Source organism: Rhamphochromis sp. 'chilingali' (assembly GCF_963969265.1).
Source record: "Rhamphochromis sp. 'chilingali' genome assembly, chromosome: 20".
Taxonomy (NCBI): Eukaryota; Metazoa; Chordata; class Actinopteri; order Cichliformes; family Cichlidae; genus Rhamphochromis; species Rhamphochromis sp. 'chilingali'.
Window position 1 is genome coordinate 21,109,977 of NC_137947.1, and position 13,498 is coordinate 21,123,474.

Genomic DNA, 13,498 nt, shown 5'->3' on the forward strand with positions numbered 1-13,498 from the left:
GAAATGCAGCCTCTGTACCAATGACAAGTGTGACAAGTTCACTCACAAAGACAGAGAGAAAAATATGAAAGACAAAAGAGGAAGATGAGAGATTATTTTCAAAGGTATTGACAGCTAACTTACATATGGTAACTGGGAAATTTAAAGCTTAGGTAAGGTTAATATTTTCTGCACGCTGCACTGCTACATTGGATTGGATTCACCTATCTGCCAGATTCCACTTTGACCTCTGATATTAATGAAGATAAACACTTGGTTAGAAAAAATAATCCAAATTGATTAAGAAGGAAAATCTAATTGAAACTCAGAAACTCACCTTTTTCGTCTCCCAAATACATTCCGGCAGTGTGCATCAACAAACTGTATTGCCCTGTTCCACTCAGTAGTTTTTACTGTTAAAACCACTTCCAATGTGAATGAAGTAATTCTCACCCAGTACAAGTGCCCTTTAAACTGCTTTTAAAATGGTTGCTGTGTGTGCATAAAAATATACTTGTGCCACAGGAGAAATGATAGAGAGATACATCTGGACACTGTCTCCAGTAGGTACGGGAGTCTGTGTGCTCTGGCTACTGAAATGGGAAGAATCATAAAGGCTTTAAGCTTTGTGTAAAGAGAACAAGGGGAAAACAGGACAAGGAGTTTCTGAAAAAGAAATCACCTTATAAAAAATTTCTCAAGTTTCATTCAGTTTGATAATACTTGTACTGTTTCCCCTTTAATTTTGACAGAATGGGCAGAAAAAAGAGTGGGTGGATATGACAAAAGAAAAGAGGACAGCTGTGCTGCTGTCAATTAACCAAAACTTATATACCTCACAAAAAGGTATTTAAATACTGATGAAAACCTTCTTAAAACTGATCCTCAGACTTTTTAATATATTATATCCATTATTTTATTACAAACTACATGTGCTGCAGTAACAAATAACTACAGCTGACCAAATACTAGGAGCATGCAAGGGACATTTCTTCCACACTAAAGTTCAAGATTGTTCAGATAAAAGTCAAAGGAGCTTGCAAAGAAAAGCGTCTGGACTTCTTTAAGTTATTTGAAGACGTTTCACCTCTCATCCGAGAAGCTTCTTCAGTTCTAAGGTCAAATGGTGGAGAGTCTCAGATATAAATGTGGTGTATGCTGTACAGTGCAGCGAGGAATGCCCAGACCTCTACACTGGAGAGACCAAACAGCCACTTCACAAGCGCATGGCACAACACAGAAGAGCCACCTCCACAGGACAAGACTCAGCAGTCCATCTGCATCTTAAGGATAAAGGACACTCTTTCGAGGATGCCAATGTTCACATTTTGGACAGAGAGGACAGATGGTTTGAAAGAGGAGTGAAAGAAGCCATCTATGTCCACTGTGAGCGACCATCTTTGAACAGAGGCGGTGGTTTACGACACCAACTCTCTGCCATCTATAATCCAGTTTTGAGATCCCTTCCCAGACGCCTTAATGCCCACTCACATCCTGGGCCATCTGATCTCAGGAATTCGCATGATAAGGTGGGGCCAGGTTTCACAATGAACACACCCGAAACTCTGGCTGATTGGGACCCACACCCAGTTTCACACCTTGGCTCAGGCGATTAGAGGATCATCAGGGGGTCCTTTTGTCCCTCTGTGGGGGGTCACTCCCACTAGGTTTATATCTGGGACTCTCCACCATTTGACCTTAGAACTGAAGAAGCTTCTCGGATGAGAGGTGAAACGTCTTCAAGTAACTTAAAGAAGTCCAGACGCTTTTCTTTGCAAGCTCCTTTGACTACGATGACCTGGATGACTGAGAACCTTCACAGGCATGTTCAGATAAAAGTGTCGTTTTGGTATGTTTCCTTTTCTAGTCTAGTCAGTACAGGAGATAAGAAACATTTTTCAAAAAGTAAAAGACGCACATAAAATAGCTCAGACTTTCACAGAAAGCTGGTGGGTATTGGAAAGGAAAACTGTGAGGACAGCTGTGACACTTTGTATTAAACTTCATACTTGAAGGACGCTCTTCTTTGGATGTTGGCTGCCCTTTTTTCCTTTCTCAGTCAAAATTATCCTTAAATTTCCTAGATAATGTTTAGGTCCAGGCTCTTGGGAGGCCAGTCCATGACAAATAGTGTTTGATTGTGTGTGTGTTTTTTATCCAGTCTTGATTTACTGCAATGACAGTGTGTTTAGTATCATTGTCAAGCTGATAAATGAAGCTGTTGCCAATCAGATGCTTTCCAGATGGTATTGCCCGTTGGTTTAAAATATGACTGTATTTTTCTGTGTTAATCATTCCTGGTATCTTGAAATGATTCCCAACACCACTGGCTGAAATTCAGCCAAAACCATTACAGAGCTTCCACTGTGTTTTACAGATGGCTGTAGAGACTTACTGTTGTATCTCTCTCCTCACCTCCACTGTACAAAGGTTTGAACAAAAATTTCTAATTTGGATTCATTACTTTATAAGATCCATTGCCACTGATTTCCAGTCCACTTCTTGTGTAATTTGGCCATCCTCGGCATTTTCTCTCAGTTTCCCTTTCTGAAGAAAGAGTTCTTGACAGTCATCCTTGCACTGAGACCATTTCCGTGGAGGCTTTGGCTAACAGTTGATCGATCAATAGAGGGCTCAGATGGATCTCTTAGGTCCTGTGGCAGGTCTTTTGTATTTTTTTTATGAAGGACATAACTTTCAAATACTGTTCACCTGCTACTAAAAGTTCTAGTTTCTAGGCCTGGTCCTTCTTCTTTTGTTCTTCACTTGCCAATATACACCATGCTGAAATATGCCATTTTCATCTTTGAGAATGCTCTTTTAATTTTAGAACACATTTTATACTCTCAGTAAAAAATGCTGCATGTTACGTGCAGACTCACCACTGGTCCATATCTTGAGTTATGTCTTTTTTTATACTCGAATGGACGGTGTTGTGTGTTCTTAATGACCACTGATAAGTGGCTCAACAAAAACAGTTAAAAACAGCATTCTTCTGAAAAAGGTCACGTAGAAGGACTGAATAGAAATTAACTGAAAAAGCACCCGATGTCTAAAGAGAAACTTCAAAAGACCGTCCGAGAAACACAAGAATATCTGGCTATTTGGAAGCCAGAAGGCAAAGAAATTAGAGGTGGCTCGAGCCTTTTTGCACACTACTGTACCTCCATCAAATGTACTGAGCGAGAGTATAGCTGTAAGACAAGTAATATAAGGCTTAGGGTAACAAGAAGGTGATAATGAAATCTTTTTATCTAATGGAAAAAGTGCCTGAAAATCATAATAACCAGCCAAACAGCTTCTAAACAGGTTTACAAGATTATTGAAGGCATAAGACTTGAGATCTTTTTGAAATAGAAAAAAACACTACACTGAAATCACAAATCTCTGTGGGGCAAACATATTGACAGAAAGAGGCAGTAATTGGAGCCAAAGCTGGATTTGGACAAAGCAATCAGTGAATGAAGTGGTAAAGTGCAGGAATGGGACTTGGCTAAAGGGTTATGCAATATGGCTGGAAACCATGCTAGGTGCCATAATTGACTAAAACCTCAGTGGATGAGTTACTGGGTTAGGGTTAGGCAATAAACATAATAGGAGATAAAAAAAAAAACATCACATGCATCCAAAAAAAAGAAGCCAATCACTCTGCTGTAGTACACTTAACTGGGAATGATACAGCACTCAGGCTCAACATGCACCTCTAAGCCTTTGCTTATGTACCATGCCAGCTTCTTTAATCTGTCCCCTGGGGCTTCACCTCATACCAACAGGGACACTCCATCTCAGTGTCCTCTAAAGCAGACAATACATATAACCCAAATATGTGTTGGGTTTTTATGTTTGCTTTCTTGTTTTTACTATATTGTGGTCTGGTTTAATACGTTCTGATTAATTAATAATAACATCTTTTTCAGTTACCTTTCTCACTCACTATGCGTTAATAGACCTCTCGGGCTCTTCCTTCGCTTTCCGCTACCAGTCACCGCAGATAGCTGCCCCTCCCTGAGCCTGGTTCTGCCGGAGGTTTCTTCCTGTTAAAACTGAGTTTTTCCTTCACACTTTTTCCAAAGTGCTTGCTCATAGGGGGTCACATGATTGTTGGGTTTTTCTCTGTATGTATTATTGTAGGGTCTACCTTACAATATAAAGCGCCTTGAGGCGACTGTTGTTGTATTTATACAACGCCAAATCACAACTGAAAATTTAATTGAACATAAAAATGCAGAGTAAGTATTCCAGTGCATATATACAAAGTGACAGGTAAATAGTAGAAATTAAAAAAGCAGTTTCCATGCTTCTGTTGCAACATGATTTAGCAGAGTTATTGTGTTTCTCCAGTGATGTGATTGGTATTTGACTTTCAGTGTTGGGGACAAAAAGGCTGGCGAAGTCCTTTCCAAGCTGTCCGGTCCCAAGAGAGCCAATTTCAAAAACAGCACTTTGAAATGTATCGGATCATTATTTAAATTGAATTCCATCCACTTGGATGGCATCATTTGCATTTATATACACAGATACACTGTTAAGGAAAAATGGGCTCCTCATTTGCCAGAGATAAAGAGTTTTCAAGCAAAGTGAAAACAACAATCACTACAGTGTTTCAAAATGCCCTAATCCTACTGTCGCCAAGTATCATCAAATCTTTGTGTGGACAGAGTTTAGCACAAGTGTGTGTGTGTGTGTGTGTGTGTGTGTGTGTGTGTGTGTGTGTGTGTGTGTGTGTGTGTGTGTGTGTGTGTGTTATTAGAGATTTCCTAACTCTTAACTTAGTGAGAGATTATTATTTAATTGCAAATACGAGCCCCTGAGAACTGCAGCTGAATACCAAATAGGTTTTTATAATGTTTGAAGTATTGTAGTACAGAGCCCACTAGCTAATGAAGTCCCAATGGAATGGTTTCCCTAACTATAATTCACCTTTTGTTCTCACAAATGCTTCATCAGTTCCCCAGATCAAGTTAGGATATGCAACAACACATGGTGGATAGATTACGCCAGAAACGAAATAAATATATATAGTGTGGCTTCAAAAATGGAATCAATGGTACATTTTCGTAAAGATAATTGATTGATATGCTATACAACAAACAGAAATAACCAAATAATTCATTTATTACATATTAAATAATTACGAATTAATTATTTAATATGTTCTGTCATTTATCTTAAGGATTTCTTGTAGAGCATATATTGGTGAAGCAATAATTACTGCTCAGGTCTTATGACAAAGGACATTGCCTGCGAATAAAGTTAAAAACAATGAAACAATCCAACTTTTGTAAATTCTTTTGCTAGAAAACTGATTTTGTCAGGTGACCAGTTAGTATAGGGTACATATCTGAAGCTTTCTTGAATTTCAATGAAGCTTTTTTTTTTTTAATCCCCCAGTGACCTTTTAAATTACTAGTTTTGGATAAACAAAACTCAAAGCACTTTAAACCATAGTGATTACAATCTGCCACCATAGATTGTGCATGTCCAATAAAATCTAACAAAGAGACAAATGGCTGAGATGGATGAAATGAAACAAACTGAGACAAACACATTACTTTAGACAGGTAATGATATTCTAAGAAATGAGGTGACAGAAATGGTTTATCTGTGCCTTCCTACACAGTCACAAATGTGTTTGTCCATATCTCTTGTATAACCACGTCCATGCCTCCTGTTACTCCAAACCCAAATTAAATGCACGCTGACTGAATCCTATCCAGTGCTTGAGTGCTTTTAACCACATTTGCTGTTGGAACCACCCTCACAGATGTGCTGCTTGGTGACAAACCCACTGTAAACCCACTGAACTCTTCATAGCATTTACACTGCATGCATGCACCATTTCATTAGTGATAAATGAGCCTTGCCTTTGGCCAATTAATGCTTTTTTTAATGTTTGCTTGATTTTTCATGTTTTTTGGGGTGTTTTTTGTCTGTGTTTATTTCACTTATAGCGATTGCATGGATTGTAGCCTGAGGTATCTACTGTCAAATGAATGCAAGTCTGATATCAATCATTGCTTCAGTGAGAGACCAGATTTCCATTAAGAGTCAACCTCACCCAAGGCTACATCATTTGATGCAAACTTTTCAGGAGAAGATGAGGTTATATTTTATCAGAAAAAGTTCTGCAGCACTATGCACCAAATAAATAATATTATCACAACCTATCATCCCTATGTAATTTATACTCAGGGGTTGGACTTCATTACTTTTATAGTTTTTTTATCATATTCTTTTTTAATTTTTTGTCTTTATTTACAAAACAACAAGACTTACTCAAGATCTTTTCTAATGTCAGGTCACAAGCTACTGTAATTCAAAGGTTTTATCACCAGTTTGAAGTCAGTGAATAGATAAAGCAGCACATACATAGTTAAAATAATACACTGATGATAAAGGAACTGGTACTTATATAGCATGTTTTTTACTCTGAGCAATAGGCTTTCGACTACAACCCCCGTTTACACTTTTATACAGCACTTTTTTATTGTGACACACACACACACCAGGAGCAACTTGGGGATCAATATCTCGCACTACTGATACTTCAACATGAAGACCGAACAAGCTTATTATTATAATGCGACCTACCTAAAATGCTACTTCCTTAGCATTTTTTTGCAGAAGTGTTTGCTATTAGCAAAGAATAAATAACAGAAATAATTATCACTAATGTAACTTGAGACCACACAACCGAAATACCAGCCTCTCCACTTATGAATCCAACACAAATATTCATTTCATTTGTCAAGTGACAGCCTGTCGCCCTCTTTGTGACACTTGTACTTTGCCTTTAACAATATTTTTGGGGTTCTTTTTTTAAAAGCAAATCTTGATCCAATTAAATCACACGCATACTGCTTTTCCCAAGCAATGCTGCCTATTCACATTGCACATTATTAAGCATCACATTTATTATTGTACATCTAAGTATTGGTAGCAGCATTTGTGTTTTTGCATTGTGGTTGTTGTCATCTGCTAAATGTCATTATTATTACAGCTGATTATTTTTTACTGTCTTGTGTGTGCTGATATTTTGTTTTTGCAGATAATAACTTACAGATGTTGAGCAACTGCCACTGAGGACTGCTACCCTACATGGGCCTTCACAAAAGCAAAGTGTCTTGATTGTGCATCTAAATTAAGATCAAGCGCACTTCACCATCATTTTTAGATGGGTAGTTTAAATTTAGTAGTCTACAGAGATTTCAACGATTAGATATATTTTTTCAAATTTGGACAAATAGTTTTGAATAATCATCTTGTCATAGTTGTTATAATAGCCCACAAAAATGCCAAAACCAAAAATATATTGATCCTATTAACAAGCACCAACTGTGTTTTAATCAGCAGCTGAAAACATTTAGCAACAAAGCTGGTAAGTTTAAATGTTTTAATGAATTGCATGATTGTTAGTAACTGGTTGGTAATAAAATTTGGTGTCACTAGGATTTAAAAATTCATTATGACCTTATATTGTATTGCAATGCAGTTGGTCTGAGAAAGATAATGGGATCGGCTTTCAGGTTTTTGAAGGTCTAGGCTGTGACAGGAGACTTCAGCCAATCACAGGTCTTTTCAGATTGAATTAGCTGAGTGCATGAATAATAATTTACCCAGGAAAGGCTCGGTTTTTGTAGTTCCGTCTTTGTACGCCACAACAGTTGACTTTAAATCGCACACAATCCAGATGTGATCGAAGTGACGACTTTCAGCTTTTATTCAAAGTGTTTTAATTGCATTTTTATTAACTGTTCAGGAATTAAAGTCAGTTTTATCCATGGCTATTAGACTCATATTAATGTAGCTCCTCAGGCAGGACTAATCAGAGCCTTCCCAGGCAGGCTTGCAGGATAATACCGGATCATGCTGTTTTGATTGACTGGAAGAAAGAGTTCTCCTACCACTTCATTATACCCCTTTACCTCATGAGAAGTCATCTGCACACATGATTTCTTTTAACTAAAATCTACAAGAGGTGACACTTTTGATGAACTAGAAAATAAGAACTCAAGTAGCAGATGTGGGGGGCTGTACTTTGTGGAAATGATGCTTTGAGCTAAATTCTACCATCAGCATGGTACTGTAACATTCTCATAGTCAGCTATGAGCCTCTGTACACCACCACACATGGGTTTTAAATCAAACCACTAAGATGTGATTGAAGTGCAACCTTCCAGCTTTAATTCAAGATGTTTTACAAAACTTCTGCAGCTGTTTAGGAATTGGAAAAAATGTTATACAGGGAGTGCAGAATTATTAGGCAAATGAGTATTTTGTCCACATCATCCTCTTCATGCATGTTGTCTTACTCCAAGCTGTATAGGCTCGAAAGCCTACTACCAATTAAGCATATTAGGTGATGTGCATCTCTGTAATGACAAGGGGTGTGGTCTAATGACATCAACACCCTATATCAGGTGTGCATAATTATTAGGCAATGTCCTTTCCTTTGGCAAAATGGGTCAAAAGAAGGACTTGACAGGCTCAGAAAAGTCAAAAATAGTGAGATATCTTGCAGAGGGATGCAGCAGTCTCAGAATTGCAAAGCTTCTGAAGCGTGATCATCGAACAATCAAGCGTTTCATTCAAAATAGTCAACAGGGTCGCAAGAAGCGTGTGGAAAAACCAAGGTGCAAAATAACTGCCCATGAACTGAGAAAAGTCAAGCATGCAGCTGCCAAGATGCCACTTGCCACCAGTTTGACCATATTTCAGAGCTGCAACATCACTGGAGCCAAAGTAAGAAAGGCTGAAAGACGACCACCACTGAACAAGACACACAAGCTGAAATGTCAAGACTGGGCCAAGAAATATCTCAAGACTGGTTTTTCTAAGGTTTTATGGACTGATGAAATGAGAGTGAGTCTTGATGGGCCAGATGGATGGGCCCGTGGCTGGATTGGTAAAGGGCAGAGAGCTCCAGTCCGACTCAGACACCAGCAAGGTGGAGGTGGAGTACTGGAGCTCAACTCCCAGTCCTACTGCCAGTTTCTGGAAGACACCTTCTTCAAGCAGTGGTACAGGAAGAAGTCTGCATCCTTCAAGAAAAACATGATTTTCATGCAGGACAATGCTCCATCACACGCGTCCAAGTACTCCACAGTGTGGCTGGCAAGAAAGGTTATAAAAGAAGAAAAACTAATGACATGGCCACCTTGTTCACCTGATCTGAACCCCATTGAGAACCTGTGGTCCATCATCAAATGTGAGATTTACAAGGAGGGAAAACAGTACACCTCTCTGAACAGTGTCTGGGAGGCTGTGGTTGCTGCTGCACGCAATGTTGATGGTGAACAGATCAAAACACTGACAGAATCCATGGATGGCAGGCTTTTGAGTGTCCTTGCAAAGAAAGGTGGCTATATTGGTCGCTGATTTGTTTTTGTTTTGTTTTTGAATGTCAGAAATGTATATTTGTGAATGTGGAGATGTTATATTGGTTTCACTGGTAAAAATAAATAATTGAAATGGGTATATATAAGGCTAGGCAGCGCCTGTATCACCTACGACAACTGAGGAAGTTCAGGGTCTCTCCAAAGATCCTCAGGATTTTCTATACAGGCGCTGTGGAGAGCATCCTCACACAGAACATGACATCGTGGTTTGGGAACAGCTGTGTGAAGGACCAAAAAGCTCTCCAGAGAGTGATCCGTACAGCAGAACGCTGCTGCAGGATTGCTCTCCCCCCGCTTCAGGACACCTACACCAGGAGATGCCGGACTAGAGCAGCGCAGATACTGAAGGACCCGTCCCATCCTGGCAACAAACTGTTCCAACTTCTGCAATCTGGTAGAAGGTTCCGCATCTTCCGGGCAAGGACAGAGAGACTCAAGAGGAGCTTCTATCCCCAAGCCATCCGTGCCCTAAACACACACACCCGCCCTCTCACAGAATTCACCTGCTTGCTGCTACTACTGCACATTCACCCAATGTGTGTGTGTGTGTGTGTGTGTGTGTGTGTGTGTGTGTGTGTGTGTGTGTGTATATATATATATATATATATATATATATATATTAGTGCTGTCAAAATTATCGCGTTAATTGTTAAGATCAACGCGAAATGTTTAATGCATTAAAAAAATTTAACGCTGATTTTGTTTTTTTATTAATTTCCTGTAATCTAAGACTTTTAAATTCATGAGCACCTCTGGAGGAGGGGGCAACAGTGTGCTATGCTGGCGTTTGGCCTGACAGAAATGATTAGAAGAAGAAGAAGAAGTGACACCATGCTACTATCTAGCTAACACTAGCTAACACACGCAAGCATGGACGAGGGCGGACTTTTGGGTGGAAAGTTTCTCTTTAAGAAGTTGCCTGATGGCTTGTTGGACAAAACGAGAGTAAGATGCACAATTTGCAACGCTGAATTCAAGTACCACAGAAGCAGTTCATCACTGGCGTATCACCTGAGAGCAAAACACCCAACTGAATCCACCTCTACGGGACCTCGCCAGTCTACGCTTCAGGAGTATGGTGCTTGTGGACGAATAACAAAAAATGTGAGAGAAAAGGTAACCAATTCCTTGGTTGTTTGGATAGCTAAAAACTGCCGACCAGTTAGCATAGTAGAAGATGATGGACTGAGAGAAGTCATTCGTGCTGCATCAGGAGATGAGTGTTACAATCTGCCCTCGAGAGGAACCATTGTGTCGAGACTGCACACTTTGTATGGGGACCAGAGGGCTCAGCAGTCCAGCAAGCTTGTGCAAGTAAGGAATGTCGCTCTCACCGGAGACCACTGGACTTCGGTGAACAACGATAATTACTTAAAATATAAAGAATAAAAAAATGTAATTGGAGCCAGGCTATTAATAAAGTAATTGAGATTAATCGCAATTAATAACAGAAAATTGTGAGATTAGTTAGTTAATTTTTTTTAATCTATTGACAGCACTAATATATATATATATATATATATATATATATATATATAATGTTCTTCCTCTACACACACACACACACACACACACACACACACACACACACCAATTTTTTTGCACATGTCGAGGAGCGTGTCAGGCTACATTTCACTGTGTGTTATACTTGTATAACTATGCATGTGACAAATAAAGAACCTTGAACCTATATTTGTTTTTTGTTAAGTTGCCTAATAATTATGCACAATATTAGTCACCTGCACACACAGATATCCCCCTAAAATAGCTAAAACTAAAAACAAACTAAAAACTACTTCCAAAAACATTCAGCTTTGATATTAATGAGTTTTTTGGGTTCATTGAGAACATGGTTGTTGTTCAATAATAAAATTATTCCTCAAAAATACAACTTGCCTAATAATTCTGCACTCCCTGTACATAGTGGCCCATTTTCAGAATTGCCTTTTATATTTTATCACTACAATTTTAAATATGAGTCCCAAGTAGATGTTGGTGCAAGTGAGGAAGGCCTTCATTAGGCTGAAAGAAAAAAAACGACAACAAATTTAAACAAATCAGATAAATACCAAAAATTTTAGGCATAGCCAAATCAATAACTTGGTAAATTCTTAAAAAGAATGAACGCACTGGCCAACTCCGCAATACCAAAAAGCCCAAAAAACCAAAGAAGGCAACCACAGTAGAAAATAACAGAATTATTTTATGGTTAAGTAAAACAAATTTACAACATCTAATCAAGTCAAAGGGAAGGGGAACTCCAGGGGAAGTAGGAACGTCCTTGTCAGAGTGAGCAATAAAGAGGCACCTTCGTGAATGTAAATACAGAGTTTACAACAAGCAGCAAACCACTGGTTATACTCAAGGAAAAGAAAGACATTTCTGAAAAGAAATCTCTGGGCAGATTAACTTGTACCAGAATGAAGGGAAGAGATCGAGGAAGACACAAACTGCTTGTGATCCAAAGCATACCACAATATCTGTCAAACATAATCGAGGCAATGTTATGGCATGGGCATGTATGGCTGCCAGTGGAAGCGGGTCACTAGTGTCTATTAATGCTGTTACTATTGATAGAAGCAGCAGGATGAATCTTGGAGTGTAGAGGGCTATACTCTCTCCTCAGATTCAGACAAATGTTGCAAAACTGATCAGACAGCATTTCACAGTGCAAATAGTGATAATGACCCAAAGCATAGTGACAGTTAGTTAGTTTTGAGCCTCTAAAAACAGGAGACTATGCATAAAGTGGCTCTAATGAATAAACAGTGAATGCAGGTCTTTTTTGTAAAACCCCCTGAATTAAAGCTAACGGCTAAACACTAGTGTACAGAGGCAAAACTACAAAAATTCTGTCTCTGTTCAACAAATTATAGACCTAACTGTATAATAAGTTCACACAGGAAGTGAGACCACTGGTGAAATGGGTTGAGTAGAGGGCTGCCAAAAGAATAAGTATAAGCCATATGGCTATGCTCATTTGCTCAGAAGGACTTAAAACGCTCAGGGGGAGGAAAGAGCTGCAGGAGGAGTGCTCACACACACTAATACAACCTGCATTGTGTCTCTTTTTCTAAATGATACTAAAAGAAAAAACAGATTTAGTCATAAAAGAAAAATATACAATTTTAATTGGGAAATGACATTTTTTTTGCACTTAAACCTTTTTTGCAGACCAAAAGGAACAATTGTAAGCATAGCTCATTCAATCAGCGCTTTATGGTGCTAGAAAAAAAATCAACAAAAAAACCATAAATCCATGCTGAGCTTTTTTCCTAAAAAGGTAGTAAATATAAAACTGTACAATTTTTTTATGTCTTCTGTTTTAGAGGACTTCATTTAAATGTCTAAAACAAACTTTTGCATTAAGCAGCAGGTCAGCTAACACGGGGGGAAGATGGTGTCATGGGCCAACAGGAGATTCTCTCACTTTTAACTCACCAAATAATTTGTGGAGGTGAAATTCCTGGAGGTCACCTTTCAGCAGAGTGCCTTTTGGTGTCCATGCTGTGTACTGGGGGTGCACGATTATCCTCCTCCAGCCGGATCATGGCGTCTGGAAGGCAGACAGGGAGCAGGGGGCAGAAATAAGGACAGGAAACAAGATAATGTGTTAAAAACACACGTGTCCAAATTAGGAAGTGAAACACGTATAGCACGTCTTGTAGCTTTTCATCTGAAGGTCAATCATTAACAGGTGGATAGTCTGTAATATTAATTTCAGTTCGGTCACAAATGACCAGTATTTGTCTCCAGAAATTAAACATTTCAGCTTTAAAAATAAAGCCAAATGTCTTTATTCTGTAACTAAGCATATAACGCAGCCAAATAGCTCATATTGCCCTCCAAAATAGCTTGACATCCCCTGCAATGCTAAAATATTTCTTTATGTTTTATTTATGCAATATGTTACAATCAAGGATCTACTCAAATCGTGTGGCTACCATTCCCCACTGGATAATATCTGTCAAAGGGAAGAATGGCATGTCTTCATGTCTAGGGAAGTGTTCATGCCTTATATAGTCTTGGTCTAGTAGAGTTGCTTGCTGTACATAACTGGATCTAGCCACAGGCTAAGGAAGCAGACCTTCTGAGAGCTCATTAAAACAGTCTTCAAGTGA

The 13,498-nt window shown here is 38.9% G+C and overlaps 1 protein-coding gene across 1 annotated transcript in view; it reads right to left on the minus strand.

The window, feature by feature from the left end:
- chrm3a (cholinergic receptor, muscarinic 3a) overlaps positions 1 to 13,498 on the minus strand; it is an 85,190-nt gene that overhangs the window by 47,759 nt on the left and 23,933 nt on the right. The window contains exon 2 of the mRNA XM_080869529.1: positions 12,819 to 12,933. The gene's annotated coding sequence lies outside the window, so the exon portion shown is untranslated. The remainder of the gene's footprint in view (positions 1 to 12,818; positions 12,934 to 13,498) is intronic.